Raw genomic sequence first — 26,427 nt, forward strand, 5'->3', positions numbered from 1 at the left:
AGTCTAACATTACTTGTTTGAGTTTTCTACCCCGCGTTTCCTCTGGTAGTCAGTGATCTGAGCTAATAAGCGAATTACCTAACCAAGCCTAGCCTATCGTAGCGGGAGAATAAAAAAGGTTTAAACGTTTTTTAACATCTCCAGTGTAATGGTGGGCATTCTAAGTTAACCGTAGCTTTAGGCCTACCTATTAAGTAACCCCATGGTAATGCGAGTGATCATAATAAAATATAAAACGTGACATGTAAGTCCTTCGATAAATAACCAGGCTATGAACTCATAAACATGAACAGCATTTTGTCATCGTTTGTCATTCACCGTGCTGTGAACAGCATTAAGATGCTAGGCTAAAGAGCTTGAGATTCAGACAGGTGAGCACCTGGGAATGGTGTGCATCGTGTCAGAAAATAGCAATTTGATCAGTGATCATTCATCATCAGCGCAAGCTTGGTTTGAAACTTTCTGGGGATGGGGATTTTACACGATCCTTCATCACTGGGCTAGCCATCACAGGGCTAGTGTGCCCTGCTGTGTTAATATGACCGTGCTGATCAGGGGTGAAAGTAGTTTTTATTTCTTGGTGGTACCATGATATAGAGTTATAAAAATTTCACTTAGCCTAATTATTTATTATTTATTTATTTGTTTATTTACTGTATTATAGTCTACTTATCAAGCATTCACTAGGACTTCTTATCACTCTAGTATCACTCTTTAACCCACCTGTATCTGTTTTTGATTATAATAAATTGCACACTTAATGCACTTAATTTCAACATTTATTTATTTATTTAGCCTATTTACTCTGCTCGCTCCCACTTCCAATCGTTTGTTTTATATAGGCTACTGTATATCATGAAACACGTTTCTTTGAGTCATGCCTTTTTATTTGGGAGACTGCAACATATTTCTGTCCGCTACAACACTTTCATTATTGCTGCGCAAGATCTGGTTAAGGTTACACGCGCTGTCTGTCTCTTGTCTCTCCAGCAAAACACTGCACACATAAAACCAGAATAGGCTATTAAACATCAACATATTTTTCTTTAGCCTGTATGTTTTTTTTAATTTGGGAGACTTTCCAAGAAACGTCCGTCTGCTAAAACACTTTGGATACCAGTGCACGTTGGCGCAATTACTGTAGGCTACTGTACGCGCGCTATAGCTTGCTCGTTGTCTGTCCAGCTGCACGGGAGGTTTAGACACAATTCAGATACAGTTCAGAACGATGTATATGAAATATATTTTGGGGGAAACGTGTTGCTTCTGGTAATTTGACGTTAGCAGTCGTGTTGTCATGCTGAAAGTGCTATATTTTTCAGCGACAGTATAGTTTTCTTTCCGGTACGACGTACCCTCTCCAAATATTTTAGTGGTACTCCGTACCGGCCAGTACCGGCTTACTTTCACCCCTGGTGCTGATGCTAACAGCTGCAGCTCCCTCAAATCTAGGTTCTCTCATGCATATTAGGCCAGCTTTTGCCAATGAAAATGAATGCAAAATTAAAAAAAACAGTCCAGGGGCCTGTACTACGAAGGGAGCTTAACCTACCCAGATGTAACCCAGGGTTACTTTGTTAAACCGGGGTTGACAAAACCTGGTTATCTTTAGTGGTGTTAATCGGTACTACGACGCTGATTATGAAGTTGATTTGTTGAGCCGGGGTTAACCTCATTGGAGTTTGTGCGCGTTCACATAAAAGGGGCGGGTTGCAGCGCAAATCACCACTTTCAGTGATGACGCGTTCACCTTATTTTACGGATGAGGAATGCACAATTATTATGACAAGTTATGAGGAATTAAAACCCACTCTACGACAAAAATCAAATACGTCGACAGTGAACAAAGCAAGGCAAGGCTGTTGGCAACGTATTGCAGATCGGGTAGCCAAAATGCCTAAAAGTAAAGTTTTATTCCCACATGTTCTTCAAATATGTGTTACGGAGGATTAGTAGCTTGCGGAATGTCTGAAATGAGTTGAAATAATTAAATAGCCTAATTTAAGTTCATAGAAAGGCCTACAGATGTAACCCAATTCAGAAGTGGGCATATAGATTACAGTAATAAGGATAATTGAATGTTTAAGTACTGACTGATTTAGTTTATGCCTAATCCTGTGAACATTTCAGATGCAACACCATTGCCAAACGCACATGGCAGCAGGTGAAAATGAAACACAAAAACATTATTCAGAATAGTAGGTTTATATAGTTATAGCTTGCATTAATATTTCTTAATTATGAAAACATGTAGGCCTAGCTTATAGCCTTCACTTGGTCTCTGTTTTACAGCTAACAAGAAACAGGTGTCTTCGAACACTACTGTAGGAGGAAAGGCACCAGAGTGTTTTACAGTAGCCGAGGAGTTGGCCATCGCAAATAATAGTGGAAGGCCGATTATGGAGGGGGTTGAAGGAGGCATTCGGTCGGATTCTGGTGCTGTGGAAATGTGTAGCCTTTATGTGCAGGCTACAGTAATATGACATTCAATTCAACAAGTTTGTTAAAATGGTGATTTTTATTTATTAGGCCTACTGTAGGCTATGTCCGATTTATTTTAGGCTATTCTTGCTCAGATGTTCAGCATACTGTAGGCCTATGTCCGATTTATTACGTACAGTATTCTTCCATCACCGATTGAATACATGAATGTCCACGTACGGGCATTGCTATGAGACGTCTTCCTAGATCATCTGACAAAGATAACGAATTCCCTCGGCTGACAATCTACATCTTCATAGAGAATATCGTCCGGGTAGGCTATATTTTCTGGTGGTCTCTAAAACCCCTCGCCCTGCGAAGAGAGTCCCTCACGATTTGCGCTCCAATGTCGTATGGATCATCCAGGTACGCCGACATGTCTCGGGAGAAATTGTTAGTGGAGGGGTGGTACTTATAAAGGGTGTGGTTAACGGAAACCTCGGGTTAACCAAGAACATAACCTGGTCGGAGCAGGTTTGAGATGCAGCGTAAATTGCCATGGCAGCATACCTCGGTTAAAACCTATCCACCTTTCGTAGTAGGCTACGGGTTAATCGGGAAGTTACGCCACACGTGATCAAGTTACTCTCGAAGTTACCCAGATAAGCCAGAAACCCCGCTTCGTAGTACAGGCCCCAGCTCCTAACTGAAGAAACGTTTACGTTACCAACAATGTTAACAACAAACTCAGTTTCACTGTTGCAAGTACAAAGTTGGCTGTAAATATGCTTAGCCATATTAAATTTTAACGAACCAGCTAGCTTTGTGATAACAAAATCTTACCTTTTATGTGTTTAGTCTACTGAAAGGTATCCACATATCAAACGATTAAATCCACAGTTATGGAGGAATTGTTTTGGGGAAGCAGTTGCACTTTATCCCATTTTTGATTAAAATTAAACCACTTAAATCCATAGCCTATGAGCATTGCGCATAACGTTACAACTATGTTGACATGATGGTAAAGCTAAATGCCCAAGACACGTCACGTCATAAAAGTTGTAGGCTACAAAAGCAAAAACTTAACTAGATGACCGCTGCCCAGTCCAGCACATTTTTTCCACAAAAATAAATCACGCTGAAAGGCCTATATGATTCTAACTGTCTCACTAAATTGCATTATCCACACTCAATTCTCACTGATATCTGCTAGACAACAAGTACCAAAACATGATTAGTTCATAGATTTCACATGTAAAATTTATTTTATACAACCCCACCTCCATCTTGCCTGTTCATAATTCTGAGAAATTCTTGAATTGTGTGCATGTACATGTTTATGTTATGCGTGTGTGTGTGTGTGTGTGTGTGTGTCTGCGTGCTTGTGTGTGTGCCTGCGTATGTGCCTGTGCATGCAAGCGTACATATGTATACTGTGTGAGTATGTGTCATACGTATGATTACTGTGAATGTATGTGTGTGTGTGTGTGTGTGTGTGTATCTGTTTGTGCACATGTGTGCACATGAAATGGGTTAACATGGCCCCTTGAGATCAACATACCAAAAAAAAATGGTCCTCCTAGGCCCTACAGTTCTCAAGATATTCACAGAGAACTGTGTCTGCCCTACCCTTCTTTCGGGGGGTCCAGTCCAGCGGGGGGGCTACAGATCAAAACGAAAAACGATGGTTCCATGCTATCCATGTGGGGTTACATGCCCACCAAGTTTCGTGTACCCCGGTCTTTCAGTGTCCCGGGAATCATTGACAGAAATTTGGGCATGCGAAAAAGAAAAAAAAAAAATCTGACTAAACCTATATGACCGCCGCTTCGCTGCGCGGCGGTCATAATGACAGCTCGTTCGTGGTGTTGCCTAGTGCTGCCTAATTGAAATGGTATAGGCAAGGTTTATCTTATATTAGGTTATTGTCTGTGGCACATTTATTGGGCTTTAGCCTCTTTTCATTTATTTGATAAGGAACTGATAAAAACTGAGCAGCAGAAAAGCTGTCATAGTATACATAAATAGTTTATTATTATAATTAGGTTATTAATACTATTACTTTACTACTATTACTGTTGTTACTATTATTATTATTATTATTATTATTATTATTATTATTATTATTCGGATGAGCCAATAATGTAAATCTGAGTCTGAAATGTTGGCTACAAACAGTCTGTAACTGCACTGCTGCTTTTATAAATTGTTAACTTTCGGGAACTATTTGAGGCTTCCATTAGCCGCCATTGTTGAAAAAAAATGGAACATTAGCGTCAATGGAGTTGTCGTAACTCTACCTTTATATGGCTCTGATATTTTCCATTAGAAAACCATCGTGTTGTGGCTAACTCACTTAGCTCCTGTTAGTAGTTTATGGTCAGAAAAGAATGAGATGACAGTCGAAACATACAACAGTCTTGTTATCAATTTGCTTGGTATAACCGCATTTATGGCTTTCTACAAATACACAAATAATCAAATTGGCCTCCATCACTCAGCCAATGCTAACGGTAACATTATTTTACCTAGGTCCTAGGCTATTGATATAACTTGTATAAACCTGCAGTATGTCCCCCAGGACCAAACTAAATTTTTCCGTAAAAGTCTAGTGGGGCTACATACCCACCAAATTTCATATGCCCCGGTGTTTCGGTGTCCCGGGTATCGTTGACCAAAAATTCAGAAAAAAACTTTGACAATCCCTATATGACCGCTTCGCTAGGGATGTATAATAATAAAAACATCCCTGTGTTTTGGCACTGCCACAAATTACCAGTTAATATACAAGTAATTTCCCATTAATATTAATCATATCATCATCACAGGGAAAAGTGTGAACAAGTGGATGCAAGCTGAAATAACAAGCATTCTGAGCAGACTGATTGCTATATGGAGAAGAAGTGCTTAAAAGCATGTTATTTGTGTTAGCAACAGTTACTCCCTACACAATGTGTGGCTGAAATGTTTATAATAATTATTCAGTATACATGTCAAATAAGACAAAATAATCCAAAAATAGTGGCACAGCAAAGTTTGTGAAACACAAAATGGCAAACCTTTTGGTTATGACTATACACACACACACAGAGGGAACGAGAGAGAGAGGCAGAGACAAAGTAATTTAAACAGCAAATAAGCAAACAGTACACAGAGTACACCCTTAAGGGGATGCCACACCAACTTTATCAGTAGAAGAAATTAAGTTGCTGTTTCTAGTTCTGCATGTTTTTCTTTTGCCTGACTTCATGCCATGAGTTTCAAGCGAGGCAGAAAACAATAAAAGCATAACATGGTTCAGAGTGACTTTTTTTTAAAGATACGCCCACAGGTGGAAACTTAGGCTACTATCTCAGAATCAGGCCATTTTTTAAGATATATGTAGAGTGGTGATTGAATAAGAATATTCTTCAGAATTTGTTCAGATTAACCACCCACCTGCAAGCAGACCACACCCAAGGTTTAAGGCACTTGTGGCAACATGCAATTTCAAATTCTTTCGTCTCAAATCTACAGCTACTGTAGGTTCCATGTTTCAGAAAAATATGCTAACTTGTTTTAAACTCATGTACTTGGATGACATTCTCATAAGTCACTACAATAATATGTGAATCACATACAGCAAGTCCTCCAGCATCTCCAAAGGAATCACCTTCATGGGTTGCAATGAGTGGGCCATAGAGGTAGCCTTCTTGGGTTTCGGTGTCCAAACTTATTTTCTTTGTAATTCCCGTAGAAGTAAATAGAGCAACATGCAGCTAAACTAGTGTCTGAGATCTACGCGACCTCCATTCATATTCCTGGGCCAGAACACCAGTGGACTGGTTGCTCCAGGGAGACTGGTCCTGTAATAATTAGTGTGCTTGCTAAAGCAGGCACACTATTGTTCTTCTTAAGTTTTCTTATTATTATTATTCCCGTCATCCCATTTTTTGGCCAGCTCCTGCTCCTAGATCTTTTGAGATATCGCCACCGGTCCAACTCTGGAAGGTCCAACCAGAACCGGTGTAAGTTGCTCGAGTTGCGTGTCGTTTGCCTGGTGCAGCAAGCAGGACGGTTGAGAGGTATCCATGGTTACAGATAACTCTTTACTTACTCCCTTCAAGTTTCAAGCTAACGTGCTATCGAGCTGACCGAGCCCTAGCAGACAAAAAACGTGGTGGAGGAGTTTGTGTTTACACACATGATGCTTGGTGCCGAGACGCTACGGTAGTACATAGACACTGCTCTCCACTGGCGGAGTTTATGATCATTAAGTGCCGACCCTTCTACCTCCCCAGGGAATTCACCGCGATTCTGCTGGTCGCGGTGTACATCCCCCCCAGCAACAAAAGCAGTGACAGGAGCATGGCACTGAATGAGCTGTATCGGGCCGTCAGTGAACAACAAAGTGAACACCCGGATGCCTTCACAATCATCGCTGGAGATTTCAATCACGCCAATCTCAAAACTGTACTACCAAAATTTCACCAACATGTAAACTTCCCAACAAGAGGACAAAACACCCTGGACCTTGTTTACACCCCACAGAAAGAAGCCTACAAAGCCAAACCCCTCCCTCACATCGGACAGTCAGACCACATTAGCATCCTGCTGCTGCCCCGATACAGACAAAGAGCAAAAGTCACCAAACCAGTTCTGAAGGAGGTGAGAGTGTGGCCGGAGGGGGCCGTCTCACAACTTCAGGACTGCTTTGAAACAACAGACTGGGATATTTTCAAAACAGCTGCCACACCACATTGACATTGAGGAATACACAGACACTGTGACCTCCTACATCACCAAATGCATCGATGATGTTACAGAAATAAAACACATCACCACTCGGGCCAACCAGAAGCCATGGCTGACAGGAGACGTCCACAGACTGCTGAGGGCCAGAGACAAAGCCTTCAGAGCTGGAGATGTACCCAGGTAAAAAAAGTAGTATACCTTAGTGTGTTAGAAATATGATTAAAGTACATGAAGTATAAAGCAAGTATGCTTACACGTTTTGTACTTTATGTAAAGTATGTTTAATGTGTACTTTTAGAAAGTATACTTCAAAGTAGATGTTATTAAGTTCAACTTCAGTGTACTAAAATTAAATATACTTATTGTGCAATATTCAAAGTGTTTTTGTAATGTACTTTTTAAAAGTGTACTTTGTTGTTAGTGTATTTTAAATGGTAAAGAAGTTTATTTAGTTTAAGAGTATTAAATTGCTAATACTTAGAGTTGTAATATAGTGTACTTATGGAAAGTATATTTTTTGGTAGGCCTAATACATTGTTTGTATAGTTTCATAGTCATAGTAGTAAGTTCAACTTCAGTGTACTAAAATTAAATATACTTATTATGCAATATTCAAAGTGTTTTTGTAATGTAGTTTTTAAAAGTGTACTTTGTTGTTAGTGTATTATGGTAAAGAAGTTTATTTAGTTTAAGTGTAAATTGCTAATACTTAGAGTTGTAATATAGTGTACTTATGGAAAGTATATTTATTTGGTAGGCCTAATACATTGTTTGTATAGTTTCATAGTCATCTCACCTTTAATAAAATACTAATGTGTGTAGCTTTTAGGCCTGATATGTCAGCCGCATGGATGGCAATGTGCAATAACCTAGCCTAGAGACATACTGATCTATCAGTTTTGGTCATCAAATAATATTTTTTCTTTTGTTGATTTTGTGTCTTAGTAAGGTAGTAGCCTATACGTTTGTGATGTAGTAGAGGTTGTGAGAGGATGAATGTGGCATTTTGTTAAATTTATAGGCAACCCAGTTAAATGTATAGGCAGTCCAGTTGACCAATAACATGGCTGTTTGAATTTGAAATGGAGTGGGCGGATCTGTGCAGCTTTCGAGCAAAACGTGGTGTGAGCAAACATTAACGTTATTTCATAGTCTATGCTTGTAACTTTATTTGCAAGACAGATGGACTGTAGAGACCAGAAAATGCATACGTTTACGTGTGCCTATGTAACCTATGTATAAGGTTACAGGTTTGTCCAAATTAAAGATACCATAAATTCTAGTCATGCCAGAGACGTTGGTCCTACAGAGCCAGAAGGACTCGTCATATGAGATAACAAGGACTGAAGCCAGTTGGATCTAAAGTGCCAAGTTACAGGCCCGTCGCTAGAAGGCAAGCAAACCAAGCAATTGCTTGGGGCCCCGAGCTGGCCAGGGGCCCCAAGACAACGACTGGTTAAAAATAAAATGCAACGACAAACTGTGAGCGCCCCTTTGATAGTCAATGCAGTAAAGTGCAACGACACTGTTACCGGCAATACCGGGATCCCCCTCAAGGGGGCCCCTTTCAGTAGTCGCTGACAGCAGCCAGCCCTCTGCTGCTGCCGCGAAAATATAAAACAGGCAGTCATGATGAAGCGGAGTTATGCGTCCGGAAGCCAGAAGAGAAAGGAAGAGGATGACAATAAAAAACAAGATAGTGGTAAGTGATAAATTACACTGGATAAAATAGCTCTACTTGTATTGTACAAATGGTGTAATGTCGCAGCAGGAAGGCTAGCCTAGCAAAAAAAAATTATGTTAACTACCTGCCTGACGGCCCATGCTGCTTGTAACAAACTAGAACAGTTAGCGCAACTTTTTTTTTCGAACGGACGGAATATGGTTACATACTGTAATATGTTTATTAACAGGATAAGGAAGACGCAGATCTGTTCCAGAATCACTGTTTATCGTATATAATGACATAACATTGCTATAGCTTTGTAATAGGTTTTGATGAAAGTGGCATAGCTTCTCTGCTATACTAACTATTCGACCGTGATAATCTATTTACCAAATGGGGGTTAGGAAAACCACACGATAAATTCCGTGCATCAAAGCAGACTGGAACATTCATGTCTAGTAGTATTCATGCACGCCAGCTGTTTACTGTCTTTAAAGCATCAGGTGCGTCTGTCTAATTCTCAAACAGCAGAATGCTTAAATGCTATGTTAAGCTACAAGTAGGCCTAGGTCAATGTATAACATTAGCTTGGGATGTTTTTACAGTAAGCATTGGTAGTTTTTGAAAGCAGCTGCATCCCTTCTAAATATCAAAATATGGAAATGCTAACATCTTTTCTTTCTCCCTCAAGGTGCTTTGCTTACATTTCTCAGCCCTCAGGCTCTTCCTAGATACCTCCACTGATGAAGATGGCCTGAAAGGTTAATCTTATGTGTGTGTGTGTATGTGTGTGTACTTGTATTTATGTTGGATTTTCAAATTGCTATACAACCTGCACTCTTTATAGTTTGAACAATGCATCCTTTTTCTGCATAAGATGGCAGTGTTTTATTTTCTCACTTTGTGAGAACTGAAAAATGTTAATGTGAGTGTGTGTGTGTGTGTTTAAGTATGTTGGATTTAGTTATTGTGCACTTTTTTACATTTATATTGGATTTTATGGTACGGTGGTACCACAGTATATATATATGCAACTGCAGTATTGCACTGTCAAAATTGTGTATTTATGTAAACTGTGGGTGAACTAAAACTGTATGGCTATGCGGTGGTTCCTGTAGGCTTTTCGTGCGGTGGGGGGGCCTCCATGTCCATTTTGCTTGGGGCCCCCAAATTCCTTGAATCGGCCCTGCCAAGTTATTCGTTATCAGGTGAGTCCCAAAGCATATTGTTAAATGATTCTGATGTAGCTTACTCTTTATGACCTTCGGTAGTCTTTGGAGAAGTTAAATTGATGGCTTAGCAATCTTTCAAGAGTTTGTTTTTATCCTTGCTAGTACAAGCTAGCAATGCCAGATCACGTTAGCTAATTTAGCTAACGTTAACGTCATAAACGTCGACCCAGATCCCTATCAAGAAGAAAACTACATTAGCCTGCTTTGTGTTTGTGGGATTATTGACAAGCGTTGGCTAGCACTAACGTTAGAAAAACTATGATGGAAGAAAGTGTGTTCTTTATTAAGCAACGTTTGCCTAAAGTTCACCAATGTTCTTTAATATTATGTGTGGTGTAGGCTAAGTTAACTCACAGAAAGGAGGATAGTGCTAGGCTAGTCACACTTCACATTCATTAGGCATGCTAATGACATTGTAGCTGTTTTTTTCTTTAATCGTGGAGACATCTTTTAAAATGAGTCTACAGGACAAATTACATGCATTTTATAAAGTAGAACGTTTTTTTCCACCATTGATATTAGAGGGGGAATTAAACCTGGTGTTCTACTAAGTTAGTGCTATGAAGCTTAGGCTACATGATTGATATTATGCCTTGGTTTATGCGATAGATTTAGTTTTTTTTTATTATTTGTGTTTGACAGAGGATTCAAGTTCATTTCATGGTAGTGTTTGTAATTTACCTAGTTTTAATCTGTAGCCTAACTATGTTTTTACAGGTGTTCCTGGACAGTTTTGAAACCGAGATGTCTGAACGCCTCAAATAATCAGCAGTAAAGGTAAATATTCTTCATCCAGGACCTTATCCCATTACTCTTAAAGCATAACTCAAGCCAAAATGCAACCTAGGGTCTTTTTGTGAATGTACCTGAGTCAAACTTTCGTTTGAAAGCATAATTAAGTCAGAAGCCACCATTAAGCTTGACTGTATTGTCGTTTCTGGGTCAAATGCCATTTTGAATGGGAGTCGTAGGGGCAGAACTATTTTGATACATGATGATTTTGATTCATGCATCAAAATAGTAGGCTAGTGCCCCTACGACTCCCAATTGAAATGCCATTTGACCCGAAAACGATAATACGGTTGTATTGGAAACAAAGGAATCTAAGGTAATCAAATGCAGAAAACAGGGTGGTTGCACTCATATCAGTGCCAAGGTGCACAACGCTTTAAGGAAAGACTACCTGGCCAGGTCTACCCATACCAGGATGGCAAACAGATGGTGTCAATACCTATTTGACCCATAAAAAGTAAATGTCAAATAGGTACAGATAATCTGTATTAATCTCATCATTGCCAATGGATTTCTGTGTAAAATATTGTTTATCTTGTAAAATGTTTTCCATCTTCTTTCTGTTCACAGACAACAGAGACAAATTCTCTGATACCAAGGTCAATGCATTTGACTGCTGTCCAGCCCCGGGTTGCCACCGAAAACTTTATGCATCTTGGACTGGAAGATGGTGTGCTAGTAAGGAAGCTAGCTACCACAGCTTTTGCCACCACATCTCAGTATTGGGAGGGAAGTTCACTCACTGCACAACTCTACCAGCTGTACCTTTCCTCCTCAGCCATGATCCGTAACCACCATGGTTTTCTTTCTGGGCCAGAAGACTTTGCAAACAAATAAGCAATAAATGATCATGCATTACACATTTAGCCATGTTAGACTGTTAAGTTGTTGGCTGTAGGCTGGGTGTCCAGTAAACAATTTCAAGCTTAGAGGGCAAATTCTCTCACCTAGGAGGGTAAACAACTTTTGTTTTTCATGAAATCTGCATTTTGAATTGATGGTCTACCAATGAGGCTGTAGAGTATCGCGAAACACTAGTGGCAAAAAGCACTTGCGCAATGAAACATGCATTCGGGTGTATTATATTATATATTATTTCACACACGTAGATATTAAATGTGTGCGCGCAAATTCTCTCTGCGCGTGCGCACTCAGAGGAAACTGCTCCCCAAGCATGGAAAAAAATGCTGCGAGCGAGGAGGAATCTGACCAGCGCTCCAAACAGCCACTCGAAAAATCTATGCATGTGAAATAATATAATACGGCCAAATGCATGTTTTATCGCGTTACCACATCCAACTTGAAAAGATATGCTCAAGAGATCCATAACTTTCAGAAAATTTTTTTACTTTTGTTATGGATGAATATTATGTTTTGTTTTCATTCATGTCAATAAAATGTTTTTCTCATAATCAAAGTGTAATTTGTCATGTAACAGAATAGGTAGGAGAGTACTAATAGTACAATTTTAAAGCACACTAATATACTTAAATTGCATGCCTTTATAATACTTAAAGTATCTTAAGACTATACTTTTATTAACATAACTGCAAACTTTCAAGGCACTTATTGTAGTCAGGAAGTACATTTGAAGTTAATTTAAAATATTACAGAAGCATGCCAAATGAATAGAAATGAGGATGATAAGAGTATTCAAAATACACTACTACACTATTATTAGTTATATTGTAATGCCTTTTAAGTACATTTCCAATACACTTGGGATGTTACAAAATTGTACTGCGACTGTGTTTCGAATGCTCATAAAATATATTTTTGTATAATGTACTTAAGAACACTTAAAGTTTGAAAAAAGTTGTTCCATTTTAGCACAGTAATTACACTCAAAGTATAGTCAAGTTGGTATTAAGTTGCACTTAATACATAATTCAATACACTTAATTACACTTGGATTTGACAAAAAAAGTACATACGGTACTTAGTACACTTTCAAAAAGTATACTTTTAATAGTTTTTTTTTTACCTGGGTAGCTGGCCTAAGAACAGCGAGGGCTAACCTGTCCCAGGGCATCAGGAAGGCAAAAAAGGATTACACAGACAAAATAACAACACACTTCAAAGACAGCAGAGATGCACAGAGCCTGTGGCAGGGCATACAGGCCATCACTGACTACAAGCCTGCGCCAAGGAGCTGTGAGAACAACCCCTTTCTGCTAAATGACCTGAACAGTTTTTTCGCCGGTTTTGAAGCACAAAATGACACTCACCCACAGAAAACCCCACCTCCCCCCCACGACCAACCCCTGTACCTGTTCTCTGCCAGCGTGAAGAGGACACTAGCCACCATTAACCCACGCAAAGCAGCAGGCCCAGACAACATACCAGGACGAGTGTTGAAGGACTGTGCAGAAGAGCTGAAAGATGTTTTTACAGACATCTTCAACACCTCTCTGGAGCAAGCAGTCATCCCATCACTTTTCAAAACTGCCACCATCATACCCGTGCCAAAGAAATCATCACCATCATGCTTCAATGACTACCGTCCTGTAGCACTCACGCCCATAATCATGAAGTGCTTCGAACGGCTAGTCCTGTCACACATCAAAGCCACCCTACCCCCCACCCTGGACCCCATCCAGTTTGCATACCGAGCCAAACGATCCACGGAGGATGCAATCTGCTCTGCCCTCCATCGAGCCCTCACCCACTTGGACAATAAAGACTCATATGTGAGAATGCTGTTCATAGACTTCAGTTCAGCATTCAATACCACAACACTCTGGACACTGGACAAGCTAGGATTCAGTACCTCCCTCTGCAACTGGCTGCTGGACTTCCTGTTGCAGAGACCACAAGCAGTACGTGTCGGGAACAACACCTCAAGCACTCTGACCCTGAGCACGGGGGCCCTTCAAGGGTGTGTGCTCAGCCCCCTGCTCTTCACACTGCTAACACATGACTGTACAACCACTCACAGCTCCAACCATCTGGTGAAGTTTGCGGATGACACAACACTGGTGGGCCTCATCACTAAGGGCGATGAGGCTCACTACAGAGAAGAAGTAGACCTGCTGGCTAAATGGTGCAAAGACAACAACCTCCTGCTGAATGTCAGCAAGACCAAGGAGATTGTTGTCAACTTTCAGAGAGGCCACAAACAACTGCCACCACTGTCCATCGACGGAGATGCTGTGGAGAGAGTGAGCAGCACAACATTTCTGGGGGTGCACATCAGCGACGACCTCTCCTAGACCACCAACACAGCATCAAGAAAGCCCAGCAGCGCCTCTACTTCTTGCGCAAATTGAAGAAGGCAAGTGCCACGCCTCCAGTCATGACTACATTCTACAGAGGGACCATCGAGAGCATCGTGTCCAGCAGCATCACAGTGTGGGGCGGAAGCTGCACAGATCAGAACATGAAGACCCTCCAGCGCATTGTTAACACAGCTAAGAGGATCATTGGAGCACCACTCCCCCCCCTGCAGGACATTTACACCACCCGCCTCACCCGCAAAGCACTAACGAAGGACACAACCCACCCTGCACACAAACTGTTCAGCCTCCTGCCCTCTGGAAAGAGGTACAGGAGCCTCCGCTCCCGCAACACCAGACTTGCAAGTAGCTTCATCCACCAAGCAATCAGGATGCTGAACACTCTACCCACTCTTTTACGCTGAGTGACTACATGCGAGTAAAGAGAATCCCAAGGGGCCTCAGGATCAATAAAGGTCCTATCATAAGTAAAGACAAGGATACATTCTGCGATCGCTGGAGTGAAATACTCAATAAATGCTCTTTTGACCTTATGGCTCTAACCATCCAGGAAGTGTCTGCCAATCTCGCGACAGTGCGCGAGGAGATAACTTCAGTCAAACAACAACTAGAGAAAGAACACACGGACTCGGACAAATACAAACAGGTCCTTGACGAGTGTGAACATCACAAAAATGAGCTGGCCAAAGAAATCACTGCTTCGAAGAAAAAGAAATTTGAGAGAGATGCTGCGGATTATGAGAGTGGAAGAATCTACCAATGGCGAAACCCGTCTGCATGGAGAACGCGTGGGCCCAGAGCTGAGAGTGGTAACGCACGGGGGTTACCCAAGACACAGCATCCGCAAAGATAAACCACACACGTCAACAAATGACTGGGAATATGACTCAGAATCTAGTGCCTTCTCTCAGACAAGTAGCTCTTTTTTAGGCAACACGAGAAAAAACGAACCCAAACCTTTACACACAGGAGAAAAAAGAAAAAATGCAGACGAGGGAATAGCGCCCTTCGCCAGAGAACCATACCGGACCCGCCAGACACAGAGACGCAACAGGTACAAAATGTGATTAACCTATCGAACAAACCACTATCTGACACTTGCTTGACTGCTTTAAGTAAAGGACTCTCGTTTGTTCCCACCACACATTGCCGAGATTTTGATACATTTGTAGACTTTCATAAGTTTTTTCGGACTTTGAGGCTCAAAGAATTCTTCAGTAGCCATAACAAGTTTCCCCTCTAACTCTGCTGTTACTGTGACTGAAGGTACTGAGGACCCAGTTGACTTACCTGTGGTGGCAGAACAGGAGAGTGAACCAAGCTCCAGGCTTCCTGCTGTTCCAAGGACTCCCTTTAGAGGTAAAAGCACCTTTATTCCCCCTCAAAAAAGAAATGCATCCATAGACACATACTGCAGATTAGTGGAAAAAGATGTTTCCCTCCTGTTGAGTAAAAAGAGGGAATATAAGGTGGCTAACAATTTGACTAAGGATCAGAGGATGGAATTGAACTCTATAAAAAACGACAAAACAGTGGTGATCCAGAGCGCAGATAAGGGTGGTGCTATTGTCATCATGGACCGGGCAGCATATGATGGGAAAATTCAGAGACAATTGAACAATACTACCTTCTATCATAAATTGAATCGTAATCCCACACAGGAATTAAAACAGCGTATCAGAGGGAAGTTGGATTCCCTCCTAGAAAGTGGAGAAATTACAAAACAGGAACATGCTTTCATGGTAGTAGACTTCCCTGTTACTCCAGTGTTATATACTCTCCCCAAAATCCACAAAAGCTATACAGATGTACCCCCTGGACGGCCCATTGTGGCAGCTATTGGGTCCCTAACAGAGAAAATTGCAGCATTCGTGGATTACTTTCTCCAACCACTTGTTACCTCTTCCATCATATGTAAAAGACTCAATGGAATTTATGAAAATGATCCAATCGATTCAATAAACAGATGAACACTGCTTTTTAGTGACCATGGACATTGAGTCTCTTTACACCAACGTACCCTTTGAAGGGGGTCTCAAAGCAGTGGAATTCTTTTTAAATCAGCGCTCTACCGACACCCCAAGCACTTCCTGCATTGTGGACCTCATTGAAATTGTTCTCACTTCTAATTTTTTCCTCTCTGGCTCTGATTTTTACCTTCAGGTGTCAGGAACGAGCATGGGAGCCAAAATGGCCCCAAGTTTTGCATCCCTTTATTGTGGACTCCTTAAAAAGGAAATCATCCTGAACCAACTATGCAACCCACATCTACCCTCAATTTCCAACTGGAGGAGGTACATAGATGATATATTTTTCATTTGGACAGGTTCTGAGGCCCAATTGAAACAATTTCATGAGTTTATCAACACCAACAGCCGGCATTTGAAATTCACAATGGAATATGACGAGCACAGGATGAACTTTTTAGACATCCTTGTGTACAGAGACTCTAATAGACTGGGTTCTAATTTGTACCGCAAAAGCACTGACAGGAATTCAATTCTTCATGGACAATCGTTTCACCCTATTCCACTCAAGAGGAGTCTACCCTTATCTCAGTTTAGTCGCGTTCGCAGGATCTGTAGTTCAGACAGTGATTTCCAAGCCCAGGCAGCGGATCTAGAAAAACGTTTTTAACAGAGACAATACAAACATGAATGGATTACACAAGCAAGTAGTTGCTTTGAAAATGTGTCGCAAACCGATTGTCTCAGTCACACTAGATCTAGAACCTCTGAGTCCAGAGTGAATTGCATTGTCCAGTACTCACCTCTTGGTAGAGATTTCGAATCCATCATTAAGAAACACTGGCATATTATTGACTCTGATCCAGCACTTACATTTTTCACCACACCTCCTCGCATTGTGTACAAGAGAGCACCCAATCTCAAAAACATGTTGGTGAGAGCTCATCTTCCACCATTGACTCCACCACATTTTTTACAGAAACTTCCATTTGGGAATTACAGATGTGGTAACTGCCCCCAATGCAACTTCACACATAAAACCAGCACTTTTAACCACCCACGCACAGGAAAACCTCATGACATCAAAGGTGTGATCACCTGCAACACCAAGAATGTCATCTATTTGCACTGGAGTTAGTGCCCGTGCGGCTTGGCCTATGTTGGTAAAACGACTAGACCACTAAAAACAAGAATCTCAGAACACCGATCAAATATTCGTAACCATGACATCAAAAGCCCAGTAGCGGTGCACTTCACACAAGCCTCTCACAATGTATCCACCCTCAGATATTGCGGCATTGAACTGGTTAAACAGCCCTCCCGTGGAGGAAATGTTAATTGTCTGTTACTTAAGAGAGAAACATACTGGATTTACACACTGGACACTCTAGCCCCAAAAGGGTTGAATGAAGACTTTGATCTGAGGCCATTCTTGTAAATGTTTGTAAATAATGTGTAAATATTGTAGACACTGTGGTAATGTGTTACTGACTTCATATGTGTTATGTCATGTTCCCAGTGTACCCGTCCACTGCTGGGGGATTGATTCTCACATAATTGTCCTGAACTGTTGTAACACACCCTAGTGGTATCCTTTACTGTCTCTACTGTTTTTAATCTATTATCACTACATTCTACAGTGGTTGAGGCGCCTTTGTAAACATTTCAAACACTCTAAATTAGGCCTAAGGCTTTGCAGGCTTGTCCTTTCTTCCTGAACTAAATATTGTTGTAAATATTTTTGTAAATATTGTTGTAAATGTTTGAATATGCATGCATTCTGATATTTACATTTATATGTATATTTATATCTGTCTTCATGATGGAATTGCACTTTAACGTGATTGATCACATGACCTGTAGGTGTGTCTCCCCACTTGTTTCATGTCTGATGAAGGGCTGGGGCCCGAAACGTCACATGTGGTGATATAACCTACAAATAAAAAAACGCTAAGGAGCAGCTTCTGGTGTGCGGACTCAACGTTCTTCTTTCACTCTACCCACTCTCCCATCACTGACAGCCCCCCCCACCCACCAGCCAGCCAGGAACCTATTAACCTAGGATCCTGTCTACCCTAACCCCCCCCAACACCGCCCTGTGGAACTGCACTGTGACTGCGCAGCCTAACGTGTTGCTGCTTCACATCAAGCCTGATATACTTGAAATTACTGCATATCAATGTAAATATACGGGTCACACAAGCACAAGTTTAAACTTCATGTAACTGTTATCAATGTTATTTATCACTCTGCCACAATGATGCTGCTACTACTACTCTGTCAGAAAGTTACGCTAAGACTATGTAAATATACAACACAACTACCTTTAATTAACCTTTAACTTTAATTTAATGTTTATTGTCTATGGCTATGTCTATGTCTAAAGTATGTCTATGTCTGTATTTAAATGTCTATGTCTGCATGGGAAAGTAAGAAACGAAATTTCAAAATTCTTTGTATGACCAGTGCATGTAAAGAAATTGACAATAAAAGCCGACTTGACTTGAAGTGGAAGGAGGGGTAAATAAACACGGGGGGACCTTAAACAAAGGGAGTTGACATGTACATAGGATTCTGACAGCTTGTGGGAAAAAATTGTCTCTGAATCATGTGGTGTGGGTGGTAATGCTCCGCTAGCGCTTGCCAGGGAAGAGAGAAGAGGGAGTGAGCTGGATGGCTGGCATCCTTGATGATAGAGTCAGCCCTCTTCTAACAGCGTGTGGAGATCATTTGAAGGAGGGAGATCAGCCCCAATGATTTTGGATGCAGTCCTGACAGTCCTTGACAACACTTTGCGATCGTGAGCAGACACGTTCCCCAGCCACACTGTGATGCATCCAGTCAGGACGCTCTCAATAGTGCAGTGATAAAAGTTCACCAGGGTTTTTGTTCTCACGCCAAAGCTTGTTAGCCTCCTCAAAAAGAACAGTCTCTGCTGTGCCTTCTTGAGGATTCAGGTGGAGTGTAGGGACCATGAGAGGGAGTCATGATCTGTATGCCCTGGAACCAAAAACTGCTGACCATTTCCACAGGTGAATCATTGATGCAGAGAGGGACGTGATTGCCAACTTTTCTTCCTGAAGCCGATGACTATCTCCAGTTTGCTGATGTTCAGGGAGAGGTTGTTGTTGTGGCACCATACAGTCAGGTCTCTCACCTCCTTTCTGTAGGAGGCCTCATTGTTGTTGCTAATGAGGCCAATCACTGTAATATCATCTGCAAACTTGATGATGCTGTTGTTTTCATGCCTTACACAGTCATGAGTGAACAGACTGTATAGCAGAGGACTGAGGCAACAGCCTTGTGGGACGCCGGTGTTGAGGATCAGCATGGATGATTTCCTGTTGCCTATTTTAACTAACTGGTCAAGAAGTCCAGCACCCAACTGCATTATGGGGCTGCTCAGACCCAGTTCTCTGAGCTTTGACACCAGTTTTGATGTACAACAGTGTTAAAGGCAGAGCTGTAATGAACAGCATCCTGACATAGGTGTTATTTTTGTCAAGGTGAGCTACTAGGGCAGTAGGTGATGGAGATGGACACATCCACGGGCCTGTCGTGCTTGTATTTAAACTGGAGTTGATCGATCAAGGAAAGCAGGGTGGTGTGTGTTGATGTAAGCTGCAACCAGTCTCTCCAGGCACTTCATTACCACCTTCGACTTCTCATGTAACTTTACATTACAGTCATAGTGCCTAAAACATCTGATTTATACTATCCAACCAATTGTGGCTGCCAAACCCTTCTGTAATCTAGTTAACGAGTTACACTCATTGAGAGTGTGCTCACCTATGGCATCCTGTCGCGGTATGGTAGCAGCTCTGCTGCAGGAAGTCACTGCAGAGGACTATAAAAACCACCCAAAACATCATCAACCAACAGCTGGACACCATCTTCAACTCCTGATGCTTGCAGAAGACACAACATTCTGACTCATTCCACCCTGCTAATTATCTGTTTGAACTGCTGCCCTAAGGGAAACATTACAGGTCCATCAGCACACACACCACAAGATTCATGAACAGCGATAAAAGTTCACCAGGGTTTTTGTTCTCACGCCAAAGCTTGTTAGCCTCCTCAAAAAGAACAGTCTCTGCTGTGCCTTCTTGAGGATTCAGGTGGAGTGTAGGGACCATGAGAGGGAGTCATGATCTGTATGCCCTGGAACCAAAAACTGCTGACCATTTCCACAGGTGAATCATTGATGCAGAGAGGGACGTGATAAGCCTATTTCACGCCGCCATTTTGAATATCGATAAGCCGTAAACTCACTTCCGGTTAACGATGTCTTATGGAGAAACTAACGTTATCAGAGCTATCTACAAGTTTACAAGGAATTTGCGGCATCTGCCAAATATTAATCTGTCACAGGTGGCAGATATTGTGGAACATCACACGAAAACTAAGCGATCCAAACTGGATCGGGGATATAAATTGTTCCATGAACAATTTATATATAAATATGAAGGTAAAGTCAGTCAGCTAGCTAGATGGCTAATACCAGATAATTAGATGGGTAATACTAGATAAGACACAACAGCTTGTAAATGCACTTCAATAAAGCAGTGTAACAAAATTATCCTGTAGCCTACTTCTACTAAACCATCAGAATTGGATTGTAGATATTCATTCATTCATTCAACCTTTATTTATTCTCGGAGGATTGTAGATATAGATTGTTCCATGAACAGTTTATGTTTTGTGAAGGTAATGTTGATGTCAGCTAGCTAGGTGGCTAACGTCAGATCCAAACAGCTTGTAAATGCACTTCAATAAAGCTGTGTAAAGAAATGATCCAGTATTTTATTTTGAAATTATTACGTGCATGTTTTTGTATAGTCTCCAACGTAGTAGGCCTAGATGGTAGTGTCATTGTGAGATCACTGTGCTACCAATCTCTTAGAAAAAACGAGGAGCCGCACAAACGAGGTGAAGTGAACATTGAATCGTCAGGGGCAAAAGGAACAAGTACGCCGAAATAGCTATTGTTTACAAGTGTTTTTGAAGGGGGTGCGTTGGCCAAATAATATTTAAAAGATTCAACACAAATGGCTATGGTTTGTGAACAAAAACGTTGTCTAGAGTATGCATCAATAATTGACAAACAAACGCTACCTACCCTGTTTTTCGTGCTAAACGTCACTGAAGCCTAGTTGATTGAAGGATGACCTCTTACTCTTACAGTGTCGATGTCTGAGACCTGGGCGATGTTTGAGCATCTTGCAATGTTAATAACAAATGCAAAGGAGCCTAACTTGTGAAAGTTAGGTGTGTTTTATGGGGAAATGTTTTGGATATCATAGAAATGATGGTCATATGAAGGACAGATATACATTTAATCAATGATATACCAGCTTGGCATATAATTGATTAAATGCCTTGTGTATGTGTCCTTCATATGACCATAATGTGTATGATATCCAAAACATTTCCCCATAGAAACACACATAAGTAGCAAATTGTTGCAACACTATGGAAGACAAAGCTCTTATTTGTTTCCCAAAAGTTTTAGTTGTTGTTCCACGAGTTAAGGTTCAGAAACTTTTGCTAATATGTTCCACTCACCGTGCTATTACTAACACTACTTCGGCCAGCAAGACGGGGATATGCTGTTTTGTGTGTTGGTAGAGGACTCTGTAATCACATTGTTGCACATGTCACACACTCAGGTAAACGTAACCTAAACAGTTGGTCATTAAAAAAACAAAAACATTGGGACGCTGCAGAGTGAAATCCACATTATATATGCCCTATAAAAGGTTAGTGTCAAAGTAACAAGTAAACGAGAAACAAATTTTATTGAAAAACTTGTGGACATCATAGAAATACACAACATGGAACAATACATGAACACCCAAAATGAACACAATGAACAAACTATAAACCAATTATATATATATATATGTACACCCGGAGCCACCTGTGGAGAGCAGGCTCACAGCAGGCCATGAGGTCCTTGCTGCCAGGAGAGATGAGACCCAGCAGTGGTTAGCAGGGAGGATCCTCAAGGGAACGTGGCAAACCGCAGATATGCGGTAGGGGCTGGAGCCAGAAGTGCTCCACCACTACGTGGATCTCTGGTAGGTCAAGGTCTCCCACTGCAGCATCGTTATGATACATCTGGGTGCAAGCCTAGATTGTCAGGTGGTTGATCCTTTGCAGGTTCCCCACTTTGTACTAATGGAGGTGAAATGGCCAGACATCACCAGCATCACGAGACACCTTACATCAAGTTCGTTGGGGCGAAACCTCAACTAAAAATGAGTCACCAGAATTTCACCCAGGTGCAAGGTCAGCTTGCAGTCACTGGCCTTCCCTGGTGTGGCAGTCACTGACACCAAGTCAGACCAAGTCAGACATTTCCGTGTAGAGGAGAGGATTTGGTGAGACGAGTCCTTCATTGTTCTGAAAGACAAATTAGATATGTTTTATCATTCCACATTTATGGACATATTTCTTCAATAGTATGTGTGTGTGTGCGTGCGTGCTTTGTTCAATTTTCAATTTGTCTGTTTTACAATTATTCTGTTGATCATGTGGGTGTGCATGTGTGGGTGTGCATGTGTTGATCATGTGGGTGTGCATGTGTGAATGACATATTTCTCGATGTATTTTCTTGATTTCGGATTCAGTGATTATTACTAACAACTTAGCATGTGGGAGTGTATGGGTGCGTGCGTATGCATATAGAAGAGCAGGGAAGTGAAAATACTCACGTGACAACACCAGCACCTCCAGTTCCACTATCCTCGTGTGAGCTGCATCCAATGCACCTACCTGATGCAAAGTAGAGAAAAAGTAGAGAAATAATGAAACAGATTACAGCACCTCTTTAAACTCAGTCTATATCAAGAATAGCTTATTTTCCTGATGCTGACATCCTGCTAAACTGTAAACAACAATGCTTATTAATTAATTACGGTACACTACAATTACTGTAGTGTGCAATGATGACATACTGTAGTAAGTTATGAGTGCTGTGGCACAAAATAACATCACAATAATCTGTGTTTCAGTAAAAGGTGTATGAAATATAAATGTATGAAATAATCTCTCGTTTAGTTTAAAAACAGACATACTAACACAATTTGCTGTCTAAACCTAGCTAAGATTACTATCTATATCTTTGCTTTGTTACCTAGGGCTATTGGCTCTGTGCAGCACTAGGTAGAGACAAACTCCACGTAGTGCACGTAGGCGGGTGGAAGCTAAAATCACGTAAATATCTACTTGAAACAGAGCAGACTGGCACACAGCAGTGCTCCGTGGAGCTGCCCACGGGTTTAAGAAGCGTAAAACACTTACAGCAACTGAAGCATTCATCTTTAGGTGTTTTTTAAAAGCGATTACAACGAGCGAGAAACGTGTGCCGTTCACCCACCATAACACAAACACGAAGTTCGTCTTTCATGTCATGCCCTAGGCTGGTGTATTAAGGAAAAAGGTGGAAGCTAAAATTGCGTTTAAATATCTACTTGAAACCGAGCAGACTGACACACAGCAGTGCTTCATGGAGCTGCCCACGGGTTTAAGAAGCGTAAAACACTTGCATAAATTGTATTTCATACATTTTGGCACAACTGGCATTCATCTTTAGGTGCTATTTAAACGCGATTACAACGAGCGAGAAACGTGTGCCGTTCACCCACCATAACACAAACACGAAGTTCGTCTTTCATATCATGCCGTAGGCTGGTGTATTTATGAAAAAGGTGGAAGCTAAATTTGTGTTTAAATATCAACTTGAAACCGAGCAGACTGGCACACATCAGTGCTAATCAGTTACCCATGGTTTTGCACTTGCACATTTTAATGTTATTTCTTACGTTTTTGGTACAATTTAAGTACTCATTATCTAGTGCACAGACCCAGTAAAATCCTCCAAATAAACATAATGTATATGCAAATGTACACCTGGCTATTTATCTCCTTGCCAGTTCATCTACTCAGATCAAATCTTACCAGGGGATGGTCGTGCGTCGTGGTCCGTAGCTAGCTAGCAACATCAACATCTTCATTTCCACAAGGTTGTTGGACTTCATGAACATCAAATCCCAGTCTCTTAGTTGTCCTCTCAAAAACAGACTTCCTGGCTTGGGTTGTGTCAGAGACCCATGAAAAAACAAAAGGTACCGCGTCTTGTTTAACTCTGGTTTGTTAAAACCACTAGGTGTTTTGTACAGGTCACTGCTAATGGAAATGCATACTAGAAATGACTGTGCTATTAGAGACGTTAAACAGTGGGCCTTCCTCTCTCCTGATGGCTTGAATCCATTTTTTTCCGATGGTCCACATTGCGGGGAAAAATATGAAAGCTCAAATATGGTTGTTTTTATCTGCTGTTGGTACACAGAGGTACATAATACCGCCTTGTACAAATCATCTGTGCAATTGCCATTCACCGTGAACGGTTTTCCGCATGACCGGAAGTAGCGATACGTCTTAACGTAGCAAAACGGAAGAGACGCCATTTTTAGATGAGATAGGCTTATTGCCAACACTGTAACAAGATTCCGTGATTTTCACAGCATCACTGCTGTTTTTGGGTAAAATGTGTACTGTATTTGTGAATACAGTATGTTGCTGTGGTTTCGCTATGAATTATGGTCAAAAATGGTCAAACTACAGTAATAAAAATTTGCTGCGAATCATAACACAGTAATAAATCTGACTCCTCCCTTGTCAGCTTTTTGAAAATTTTGAAAAAACATGGCGGAAAATCAGTTGGGGTTTTCTGTTTTCTTTTTGCACATAAATACAAAGTTAAGCTCCCAGATAGCAAGGTGACATTGATATTATGTTGATTTTCCATCCAAATCATCATTTTGAAAAGATATTGAAAAGTCATGGATTTATGGTTTACTGGGAAATTTTGACGTGGTGATTGAAACGTGCACCGCGCGACGACGTTTGAACTGTCCGGCGGGAGATCATTTTTGAGCAACAGTTCAGTCAGTCAGACCAACGGTGTTCAGCACTCTGACAAGTTCGCAGCTCCACCTTAATGGTAAGCAAGCATTTATTTATGTAACGTTAATGTTTCATTGTGAAAGTGTACTACATTAAATTCGGGCATGTGTACAGTCTATGTACGTTGTACTGTCTAACTTACAACTCATCCATGCTTGTTGGATCAACTAAGTAGTAGCAGCTAACGTTAGGCTAGCTATCATAGTTGCTGTGACGGTGGCATTAACGTTAATGTTTTATGTTACGTTAACGTTATGGCAGTCTCATTTATATTAGGCCTACCTTAGTTCTCAGTAAGTTACAGTTTATTATATTCATATCATTTATATAAAACATTCACTAGTAGTGCTAGGCCTAGTATGTTACTGTCACAAATGTTAGGCTGAAGATGATGTGCTGCTGGTTAACGTTAACGTGGAGGTTTAGCTGACTTATGTAACGTTAACTCCCCGTAATCATGTACGGTTTTGTGAGTTTAATAGGCGAACTTTAGCAATATTGATATAAGTTAACTTTAAGTCACATCTGACTATCATTAACCGTTGTTCGGACGAACAGCGCGAATGGCTGTTGCTGCAAGCAAACATCATCAATGAGCTCACCCAGCTGGCTAACGTTAAATATAACTTACCTTGCGAAACTGAGTTATGCTAACACCATCTTCAGCCTGGCATTTTGACAGTAAACTCAAAAAACATACAGTATATATATATAAATGATTATTCTAAAGTTTCACTTGTAAGTAGCCTTCAGTTTCAGTTGAACATTGTTATCTAACACTATTTATCTTTTCTTCTTCTATTTCTGCTAGGTGCTGCTTCACTCTGCTACTGGTGGTGGATCAGGCTGACTGCAACCGTTGGTCTAACGTTAGGATGCAGCACACGAGAATTTCTAAACGGAAAAAAGTGAATAAATGTACTTGCTTTTCAAACTGATAACAAGTTGTCAATGGTTATTTATGCAAGTTTGTGTAGCCTAAACCATAACTAGGCCTAGCCAAATTTTTCCTGGCTGTAGATAAAGCAGGATATGAATTTCCCAAAATTACTGTATATAATATTACAGCACTGGTATTACTACTGTACTTAGTTACAGTATGATCCATAAGTACTGTGATTAAAAATACGGTAGACAATTCAATGCTGTATACATTACAGCACTGGTAGTACTACTGTAGTTTGCATTTACAGTATCAGGCATAGGTACTGTGATTTCATATACAGTAGGTGTACTGTAGAGTGAAATACAGCAACTTGCTGGTTATTTGCTGCCAGCAAGTTGCTGTAAATTTTACGTTAAACTTTTTACAGTGAACTTTTCTTCCTGAAGCCGATGACTATCTCCAGTTTGCTGATGTTCAGGGAGAGGTTGTTGTTGTGGCACCATACAGTCAGGTCTCTCACCTC

General features: G+C 40.9%; 1 long non-coding RNA gene across 1 annotated transcript; it reads left to right on the forward strand.

Moving 5' to 3' along the window:
* Positions 1 to 24,732: 24,732 nt before the first annotated feature.
* Positions 24,733 to 25,962, forward strand: LOC143112016 (uncharacterized). The gene is made up of 2 exons (XR_012984655.1): positions 24,733 to 25,055; positions 25,830 to 25,962. It is a non-coding gene; the product is annotated as an uncharacterized LOC143112016 (long non-coding RNA).
* Positions 25,963 to 26,427: the final 465 nt, after the last annotated feature.

The sequence above is a fragment of the Alosa pseudoharengus genome, unplaced genomic scaffold, assembly GCF_046254945.1.
Source record: "Alosa pseudoharengus isolate Yale_2024_CS ecotype anadromous, Long Island Sound unplaced genomic scaffold, YU_APseudo_1.1 YU_APseudo_1.1_scf_8, whole genome shotgun sequence".
NCBI lineage: Eukaryota > Metazoa > Chordata > Actinopteri > Clupeiformes > Clupeidae > Alosa > Alosa pseudoharengus.